Source organism: Gossypium arboreum, chromosome 6, assembly GCF_025698485.1.
Source record: "Gossypium arboreum isolate Shixiya-1 chromosome 6, ASM2569848v2, whole genome shotgun sequence".
Taxonomy (NCBI): Eukaryota; Viridiplantae; Streptophyta; class Magnoliopsida; order Malvales; family Malvaceae; genus Gossypium; species Gossypium arboreum.
This window is the reverse complement of record NC_069075.1, coordinates 83,448,833-83,459,837: the sequence shown is the minus strand read 5'-3', so window position 1 is coordinate 83,459,837 and position 11,005 is coordinate 83,448,833.

Below are 11,005 nucleotides of genomic sequence, written 5' to 3'. Positions count from 1 at the left end.
TAGAGATTTGTTTCCTTTAACTAGTGTATAGGTCGATTACCTTTTTTCATGCAAGGGGTCTTCTGAATATTGGTAAATAGCGTTAGAGGAGTAAAGTGGTTTCAATACATTGATATTGGATTAGTTAAAGTTGAGTGTGCTAATAGGTGGTGGTTATCGTAGATGATTGATTTTGGAAATGTTTCAACTTCAACCTATAGCAGGTGTGTATCGCAACCCCCTTTCTGTTACTGATCAATAGCCAAAAGTATGTATCCACACTACTGCGTGATTGTACATCGGCAAAAGCCAAAAAGCTGAAACTTCGGCATACGAGGCCTCACGAGCAAGCGATTGCTCATGGGTAAACCGTGCCATACATTAAGGGTGACACCCACAGCGTTCTCGTGGGCTTGAGCCATTTCTAGGCTTTGTTGGGCTGAGATGAGCCGTGTGGGCCCGATGGGCTCGTGGGCCCCACACGGATAAAATGCGTGGTAAGTGTCATACTATGGTTTAGGTTATGAAATTGCATAGTCATGACCGAAAAAGGACTAGATGGGCCACACAAGCGTGTGGACCCATTTGGGAAGAGTAATAGGTCTTGGGCCCACTGGCACTGTTTTGGCCATATGGATTATTTGAGTTATTCGTGATGACTGTAGGCCCTCCAAGAGGTCGTTAATTGTATCGAGACCCTAGAACTGGTTAAATGACCGAAATACCTTTGAGGGGTAAAAATTACAATTTTACCCTTAGCTGACGAGACAATTATTGTGTCCTTGCAATAGGTTAACAGATGTGTGTTGATATTTATGTGACTGGTTGTGATTACAGCATACGGCATACACTTAATAATTATGACATGACATACTGCATGGGGTTGGGTATATGATATGGAGGAAATCTTGTCTTGGTGACTATGTCACGATGATTATCTTGGTGGTTTACCACACTTATTATTCTGACGCGACTATGTTGCTATTATTATTATTCTTGGCGACTTTCTTTGCGATATTGGTGTGTTGGTTGGGTGGGTCGATTGATATCCCCATAGGTGTGTTGGTTGGTATAGGTGGTGTGCTGGCTGGTATAGGATGGGTTGCATCATACATTTATACTGATACTATATTGGGCTTAGGGCCACATTGCTACTGTTTGAGTGCTAAAGGCCCAGACTGCACTGTTACTGAATAGGGCTTTGGCCAGATTGTACTGTTACTGTGTTATTCACTATTTGTTTGTTATTGGGATTACACACTGAGTTTTTGGAAACTCACCCCGTTCCAACTGTGCAGGTAATCCTTAAGCTTAGGTGGTTTGGAGCTGCGAAGGACTCGGAGATGGCACACTACTGTTTCTGTTTCTTTTAATTGCAATTAGATTTCGTTTTGGGTTTTATGTAATAAGGCCGTTGGTGGGTTTTAAGTTTTAATTTGGATTGTGATTTCTTATTCTAAACTGCTAGTCTAGGAAAACTTGAGTTTTCAAAATGCTTCCGCGGTTTTAAAAGAAGTAATATACCAAAGGCAAACAAATTGGTAAACGTTTTGACGAGAACTTTAGTTAATTAATAATAAAAGGACTTAGATTCAATAATGGATTTTTACCGGAAAGATCAAATTTGAAAAACGATTTGATGTGACGCACAAGATTCTACCGTAACGTCTAGGCCGAGTTTAGGGTGTTACAATTAATGGTATTAGAGTCAGGTTACAAAAATCGACTATGGTGTGGGTATCTGAAGTTGGGGTTTTTTTTTTAAAAAAAAAAGATTTCTTTAAAATTTTGGTTTTGAAATTTTTTGAACAGAACTTAAATTGTTTCTGAAATGACGTTACTGAAGGTGTGGCACACCGAGTCTCCGGCACCAAATTTGTAAGTTCTCTGCTAATATCTACTGTTTAAGGTTGTGATACTGGAAAACTGTTATAGATGGTAGAACCATACTGGAAATTTCTGGTTAGAGTAAACTGAGACTGTAGAATACTGATATTGGTATCGAGATCTCGATCTGTGGAAATAGAACTCTAAATTCTATTTATCATAAAATATCTTTTAATAATAAACTGAAATTATAAACTGATAGCATAAAACTTCTAAATACAGACAAAGCGTATTTCGATATGAGCATTAGAGGTACTCGTGGAATGGGTATACGAGGTCGTGGTAGAGGCTGAGGGAGCGCTAGGGCTGGGTCTTTACCGTCGGGTCACATGCCCGCAAGGGAGACACCGGCTTCACCAGTAACTGAGACTGGGTCTCATGATCGAGTAGTTGGAGATGATGCCCTGTCTCAGGTGATGCTGCGGGTTCTCAAAAGGGTTACTAGGGCGAGTATAGAGTCTGTGGCCCGGGGGTCAATTTCTGAGCGACTACGATCCAATGGGGCAGAAATTTTTGGGGTGTTTCTGGAGTAGACCCAGAGGAATAAGACTGTGGCGGCATATAAGGCAGAGTTCCTATGATTGAATCGTTATGCTCGTGGGATAGTAGCTACTGAGTACGAACGCTTGTGCGGTTCGAAGATAGACTTCGCGATGAATTGAGAGTTCTGATAGCTCCACAGAGGGAGCGAAACTTTGCAGCCTTGTCGAAAAAGCAAAAATTGCTGAAGACGTGAAGCGCTCTAAGCACCAGAACCTAGAGAAAGATAGGGGCAGAGTTAAGAGGGACTTTGGATCCTCGAGTTCTGGAGGTAGACCTTTTAAGAGGGCCAAGTTGGATGGGCCAGTTCGAGCTAGAGGTCCTATTGTTGCTGCAAGACCGCAACCCTGTGTTGACTGTAGAAGATCTCATTTGGGTGAGTGTTGGAAGAAGATTGGAGCGTGTTTCAGATGTGGGTCCACAGAGCATCAAGTTAGGAATTGTCCTTAAAGGCCTACTCAGATGCAAGCTACAGGGCAGGGCCATGTTCAACCTGTGAGGGGTGGTCAGCCACTTGGAGGTCGTGGACAGGCCAGAGGTGGAAATGGGTTTGGACGAGGTCGTGGAGCACCGGACAGGGGCACAGGTAATACTGAGGCGAGACAACCAGCCTTGGTTTATGCTGCTCGTCACCGAGAGGATGGTGACGCCCCCGACATCATAACTGGTACATTCCTGATTTATAATTTGCCTTGTGTTGCCTTAATTGATATTGGATCCACGCATTCGTATGTTGCGTGCACTGTGTCTGGGATGTTGGGTATTCAATCTAAGAGCACTGCTAGTAAAATGACGGTATTGAGTCTGCTAGGACAATCGGTCAGGGTGGATAAGTTGTTCAAGGATGTGCCATTAGAAGTTCAAGGGGTCGTATTTCCTGCGAATTTGATGGAACTGCCATTCGGGGAATTTGATATTATTTTAGGCATGGATTAGCTAGTAAAGCATCGTGTGAAGTTGGATTGTGCTGCTAAATAGTTGGTGTTGAGATCTTCAGAGGATAAGGAGGTGGCTGTAATAGGGGAGCAAAGGGATTATTTGTCTAATGTGATATCGGCGTTAAGAGCCGAGAAGCTGGTTCACAAGGGCTGTGAGGCTTTCCTGGTGTATGTTAGTAATTCTGAGACTAAAAGTCTTTCTGTTGAGGATGTTAGAACTGTTAAGGATTTTTTGGATGTTTTTCCAGAAGAGCTTTCGGGCTTGCCTCCAGACCGTGAGGTCGAATTTGGAATTGAGCTTCTACTAGGAACAGCTCCAGTGTCCATCGCCCCATATAGGATGGCACCAAAGGAGCTAGTGGAGTTAAAGGCTCAAATTTAAGAGCTGTTAGATCGAGGTTTCATTCAATCCGGTGTGTCTCCGTAGGGAGCACCAATATTGTTTGTGAAGAAGAATGATAGGTCCATGCGCATGTGTATTGACTATCGTCAACTGAATAAGCTGACCATCAAGAACAAGTATCCATTGCCGAGGATTGATGATCTATTTGATCAGTTACGAGGGGTTGCTGTGTTCTCTAAGATAGATCTTCGATCTGGGTACCATCAGCTAAAGGTTAAAGAAGCTGATGTGTATAAAACATCGTTTAGGACTCGTTATGGTTATTACGAATTCCTAGTAATGCCGTTTGGGTTAACAAATGCACCAGCTGCTTTCATGGATATGATGAATCGAGTATTTCAACCCTATCTGGATCGATTTGTAGTAGTGTTCATAGACGATATTTTAGTGTATTCGGGAACCGAGGAGGAGCATGATGAACACTTGCGAATTATCCTTCAAATTTTGAGATAGAAACAGTTGTACGCAAAATTCAGCAAGTGTGAGTTTTGGCTGCAAGAGGTGACGTTTCTAGGTCACGTGGTATCTACTGAGGGGATTAGGGTTGATCCTCGAAAAATTGAAGCCGTATTGGGTTGGAAACCACCAAGGACAGTATCTGAGATTTGAAGTTTTTTGGGTTTAGTGGGTTATTACAGATGTTTTGTAGAAGGATTTTCAGTGATAGCTGCACTGTTGACTAAATTGTTACGAAAAGGATTGCCGTTTATTTGGTTCGATAAACAACAAGAGAGTTTTGAGAAATTGAAGAAAGTTCTGACTGAGGCCCCTGTTTGGATTCAGCCAGAGTCTGGAAAGGAATTTTCTGTTTATAGTGATGCGTCACACATTGGACTAGGATGTGTATTGATGCAAGAAGGAAAGGTGGTCGCTTATGCGTTGCGGCAGCTTAAACCTCAAGAGGCGAATTATCCTACTCATGATTTGGAGTTGGCAGCGGTGGTGTTTGCATTGAAAATTTGGAGGCATTACTTATATGGGGAAAGAACGATTATTTATATGGGCCATAAAAGCCTCAAATACCTCTTTACTTAGAAGGAGTTGAACCTTAGGCAACGAAGATGGATGGAGTTTCTTAAGGATTATGATTGTTCAATTGAGTACCATCTAGGCAAAACTAATATGGTAGTTGATGCACTGAGCCGTAGAGTTGTCTCTGATTTAAGGGTAATGTTTTCTCGTCTTAGTTTGTACGATGATGGTAGCTTGTTAGCTGAACTGCGAGTGAGACCGACTTGGACTGATCAAATTAAGAAGAAGCAGTTGTTGGATGAGTCGCTAGTTCCTTGTTTTCAGCAAGTGAAAAATGGTGAAACCTCAGATTTTGAATTGAATGGGGAAGGGGTGTTATGTTTCCATGGAAGAGTGTGTATACTGAATGATTCTTGTCTGAGGCAGTCTATTCTACGAGAGGCGCATGGTAGTCCTTATGCTATGCATCCTGGTGGGAAGAAGTTGTACCGGGATCTTCGTGAGTTGTATTGGTGGCCTGGGTTAAAAAGTGAAGTTACCGATTATGTGAGTAAGTGCCTGACGTGTCAGCTGGTTAAGGCAGAGCATCAAGTACCTTCTGGATTGCTGTAGCAAGTTAAGATTCCACTCTGGAAGTGGGAAAGGGTGACCATAGATTTTGTGAGTGGGTTACCCTTGACGCCTTCTAAGAAGGATTTGGTTTGGGTAATTGTAGACTGACTGACTAAGTCTGCTCATTTTATATCGGTCCGCACTGATTATTCATTACAGAAGTTGGCCAAGTTATATGTTACTGAGATTGTAAGACTGCATGGGGTACCAGTGTCTATCATATCGGACAGAGATCCTAGGTTCACATCTCGATTTTGGAAAAGGTTACACGAAGCTTTGGGTACACTATTGGATTTTAGTACTGCATTTCATCCTCAGACGGATGGATAGTCTGAGAGAGTAATTCAGATATTGGAAGACATGTTAAGAAGTTGTGTATTGGATTTTAGGGGCAGCAGGGAGGATTATTTACTGTTGGCAGAATTTGCGTATAACAACAACTACCAGTCCAGTATTCAAATGGCACTATACGAAGCTCTATATGGTCGGAGGTGTCGTACCCCTACTTGTTGGACTGAACTGGGTGAGCATCGAATTTTGGGGCCGGAGTTAATTGCTGATACAGAAGACAAGGTAAAGATGATTCGAGATCGGTTGAAAGAGGCATTTGGTAGGCAAAAGTCTGTATTCCGTGGGGGATTATGTCTTTCTTAAGGTATCACCATGGAAGAAAATTATGAGGTTTAGACGGAAGGGCAAGCTGAGCCCTAGATTTTTTGGGCCTTACCGGATACTTAAGCGAGTAGGACCGGTTGCGTATCAACTTGAGTTGCCTCCGGAGCTAGAGAAAATTCACGACATGTTTCACGTTTCAATGCTTAGGCCATACCATTCTGATCCCTCGCACGTCGTACCAGTCAAGGAAATTGAAATTAGGCCTGATCTAACCATCAAAGAAGAACCAGTGCAATTATTGGAGTGTGATGTTAAAGTATTGTGAAAGATGTCTGTTCCACTGGTCAAAGTGCTTTGGCGCAATCATGGCGTCAAGGAGGCCACTTGGGAACCAGAAGAGGCGATGCGGCACCAATACCCTCATTTATTTTGACAAGGTAAAATTTCGAGGTCGAAATTTCTTTAAGGGGGTAGAGTTGTAACGCCCTAAAAATTTAGGGTTTGTAATTTTGTCGATTTTAGCACAAATTTTCTGTTTGCATTAGTGGTTAGTAGATTTAGGTATGTTTGGGGGTGTTTTGGAGGTCCTGGGTTCAAGCTCCGGCTTTCGCAGCATATTTGCCTTTGCTCTTAAAAGAACTTTAACGCTAGCACTTGTGCCTTTTGAATAATTGTGGTAGTGCTATGTCACAAAAATCCTTGTGGCTTGGTGGAGGTGGCGTGACATAGCTATTGGGTAGAACAAGGGTTGAAACCCATGGAAAACAAGAAGCATTTATTTTGTACTTATGGACGGCTAGTGATTGAGTTGGAGTAGACTTCTATGTAATGGAAGTTTGAATTGGTCTTGAGTTGTTGGGAGAAGATTGTGGAGGATATCAAGGAGGGTTTTGAGGAGAGTTTCAAGGGATTTGGAAAGGGGGAGTGTTGTAGTCGAATTGTGCAACTCTCTTGTGCAAATTCGGCTGGGGGAGCTCTTAGGGTGCATTTTTGGCATTTGGTGTGTGGTAGGAGTAGAATGCTTCCTTTTCTAATCTCGGGTTTTACTCTTTTGTTGTTTTGGCTTCCATTGTTCTCTTGTGCCGATTTTTTGGTAGTCACTTGAATTTATTCAGGATTTATTGGTGCAAGCCTTTTAGTGTCAAGTGGCAAGGGTCTTTATACCGGAAAGCTTGTGATGTTTCCTCTAAAATTCTTCTCTTTTCCTCTTTGTTCCAAGGGTTGCCGAATTACTCTTAAGCCAATTGTTAGTGGTCTTTTTCTTTCTCTTCTAAACTGAATCTATTATTACTGCCAAGTCTCAAACAATTCCCCTTTTGGTTTCTAAGGTTGGTAAAGTCGAACTCTACCTCATCATCTTTTTCTTTTATTTTGTTCCTTTTTCATTATTTCTTTCTTTTGGAGGGTAGCCAAATACTTGTCTTCTGGTGATTGACCTTATCAATGAGGAGCTAACTGTCTCTTGATCTCGTGGAGTTAAGGTAAGTGGTTCTTTTGCTGAATCTTGGAAAGCTTCTTCCTTTGTGTTTGATTTTGTATCCCTTTAGCCGAAACACTGTTTCCTTTTTGGTTGCAGGGTTCGTCTAACACTTTTCTTTCTCATTCTATGGATGCTAGAGATTCGTTTCCTTTAACCAAGGTGCAGGCCGATTACCTTTTTTCGTGCAAGGGGTCTTCTAAATATTGGTAAGTAGCGTTAGAGGAGTAAAGTGGTTTCAATACATTGATATTGGATTAGTTAAAGTTGAGTGTGCTAATAGGTGGTGGTTATTGTAGGTGATTGATTTTGGAAACATTTCAACTTCACCCATAGTAGGTGTGTAATCACAACCCCTTTTCTGTTATTGATCAATAGCCAAAAGTATATATCCACACTACTGCGTGACTGTACATCGGCAAAAGCCAAAAAAGCTGAAACTTCGGCATACGAGGCCTCACGGGCAAGCGATTGCTCATGGGTAAACTGTGCCATACATTAAGGGTGACACCCACAGTGTTCTCATGGGCTTGAGCCATTTCTGGGCTTTGTTGGGCCGAGATGAGCCGTGTGGGCCCGATGGGCTCGTGGGCCCCACACAGATAAAATGCGCGGTAAGTGTCATACTATGGTTTAGGTTATGAAATTGCATAGTCACTGCCAAAAAGGGACTAGATGGGCCACACGAGCGTGTGGACCCACTTGGGCAGAGTAATAGGCCTCAGGCCCACTGGCACTGTTTTGGCCATATGGATTATTTGAGTTATTCGTCATGACTGTAGACCCTCTAAGAGGTCGTTAATTGTATCGAGACCCTAAAACTGGTTAAATGACCGAAATACCCCTGAGGGGTAAAAATTATGATTTTACCCCTAGCTGACGAGACGATTATTATGTCTTAGCAATAGGTTAACAGATGTGTATTGATATTTATGGGGTTGGGTATATGATATGGAGGAAGTACTGTACTGGTGACTATGTCACGATGATTATTACTGGTGGTTTACCACACTTATTATTATTAGCGACTATCTTTGCATTATTATTATCTTGGCGACTTCTTTGTGATATTGGTGTCTTTGGTTGGGTGGGTCGATTAATATCCCCACAGGTGTATTGGTTGGTACGGGTGGTGTGCTGGCTGGTATAGGATGGGTTGCATCATGTATTTATACTGATACTGTATTGGGCTTAGGGCCACATTGCTACTGTTTGAGGGCTAAAGGCCCGATTTGCATCTTATTCTTGAATAGGTGTGACCCTAAAGTGACCCTAGTCGGAAGCGATTTCGGGACCGCTAAACCGAGTCACGAAATGTTCTAACGTAATATTTATTGTCTAGAATATGTGAATATGAATGTGTGAAAAATTGAATGTTTGGATTTTGTTAATTGTAAGTGAATTTTATCAAATAGGACTTATGTGAGAAAATTTAGAAATGTGCTAGGCAAATGTAAGGTGGCGTATTAATACATGTGGGAAAATGGTTGTCCTTGCATGTCAAATAACCCCTTTCCTAAGGTGAGTGGCGGCCATGACAAGATTATGGGCAAAGGAAACATGTTTCCAACATGTTTTGCTAGTGGTGTATGTAGGAAGCCATAAAATAAAAACTAGCATTAAAGAAATGAAAAAAATGAGCATGGATGCCCCCCCATTGTGCCGTAGCTAGAGAGAAAGAAAAGAAAAAAAAAAAGGTTTTGTTCATTCATTGTTCATTCTTTTGGTTGTTCTTGAAAAAAAAAAGTGAAAGGAAGGAAGATTTACCTAGGTCAATTCGGCAAGTATCTTTGGCTACTAGGAGGTAAGCATTGAATTTGTTGATTTGGTTTTGTAATATGCTAAGTTGAAGTGTGGGTGCACTCTTGGTAAGGTCAAGGAAGATGAGATTTCTCATGTGTATTTAGACAATATGCCGAATGATTAAGTGTTGGAGATAGGAGTTTATTTGCATGTTAAATGATTCCTACTTAGCCCATGCTAAAATTTGTAATTTTATGGATGATAAGAGCATTCGGCTAGGGTATAAAGGTAGGGATTTTGGTTGTTCATCTAAGTATTGATGAGGAATGTACTATGGAAATAAATCGGCCTTCCTAAGAATACGAGTTGTGAATGTTTATACGTTTTGATTTAAGTAAAATAATTCATGTTTGAACACACAAGGATTCGGCATTGTTCATGACTATTGTATTTAGAACGTGATTTTGAATATTCGAATATTGGAATGTAAGTATAGGTGTGATCGGTCATGGGAATTTGAGATGAAATTAGGTGATTAAAAGATGTTATAGTTGACATTGTATATATATATATACATACATTCGGCCATATGGGGTAAAAAAAAAAATGGGTCATATGCTCATGAGATAAAATTTTGTGAATTGATGTATTAATGAGGATAGTATAGTTGATGTCATGTATATATGTATAAATATTTGGCAAGACGGTTAAACTAGTTTATTTATTGACTAAGCTCAAGAAGCTCGAGGTGGAGAAACAAGCAAAGGCAAAGGAAAGAACGTCGAGTAGCCGAGTTGGAACCATTTTGCCCAACACAAGGTAAGTCATTAAGCACATATGTTTGATATTGCTTAAATGATTGGAAAATCTATGCAATTGTGTTTAATGGAATGCTATATATGTATAAATGAAATTGTATGTGTATGGAGTGATGATAATTGCTGAATGTAAAAGAAATAGTGAAATGTGTAGAAAGTTTGCTTTCGGCACTATGTGTCTTGGCAATACGTGTGTATGGTGACGAGATAGGCACTAAGTGTGCGTGCTGGAAATATATGGCACTAAGTGTGCATGCTGGAAATATATGGCACTAAGTGTGCATGCTGGAAAAAAAAATAATACGGCACTGGGTGTGCGAGCTCGAAGGGTATGGCACTATGTGTGCGGGCTTAAATCGCGTGGCACTAAGTGTGCGAAATCGAATATTAAGCACTGTGTGTGCGTACTCTATATATATGGAGGGTGTGTCTCCATCGAGTTGAGTATGGACAGCGGATCGGGTAAGTATCTCGAGCTCATGACGAATAGAAAATACGTTCATGCTCGGGGTTGAATTTGGTAAGCCTTAAATCTATGTGATGATTGAAATTGTATGATTGTGGTGGAAATGAGTTAGTGTGTGAAAATGCTTCAAATATCTTGTTGTGTAGAATATGAAATGTGGATGTATGACTTGGTATGAGATTGGACCAAAAGGTCCGAGGAATTATGGTATAGATTCGATATGGATGAGTACCTAACCTCGTTTATTGTTCATGTTGTAGTAACTTTATCAGTGGATTGATGAATGCTTATGACTTCTGAGTTATAAACTCACTCGGTGTTTTCTTGTCACCCATTTTAGGTCTCTCGGACTCGTATTGTTTGCGTGATCGGAACCGTCGTTGAAGTCATCACACCGGCTGAAATATTTTGGTATTGTCTTCGTTGTTGAAGAACATTTGGCATGTATAGGCTATTATATTTTGTTGAACTGTGGGTTGTAAACTTTAAGCCATGTGAAAATGGCCTATGTGGTCGTCGAGTGGGATGCTAGAACCTATAGCCACGAGTCTTAGA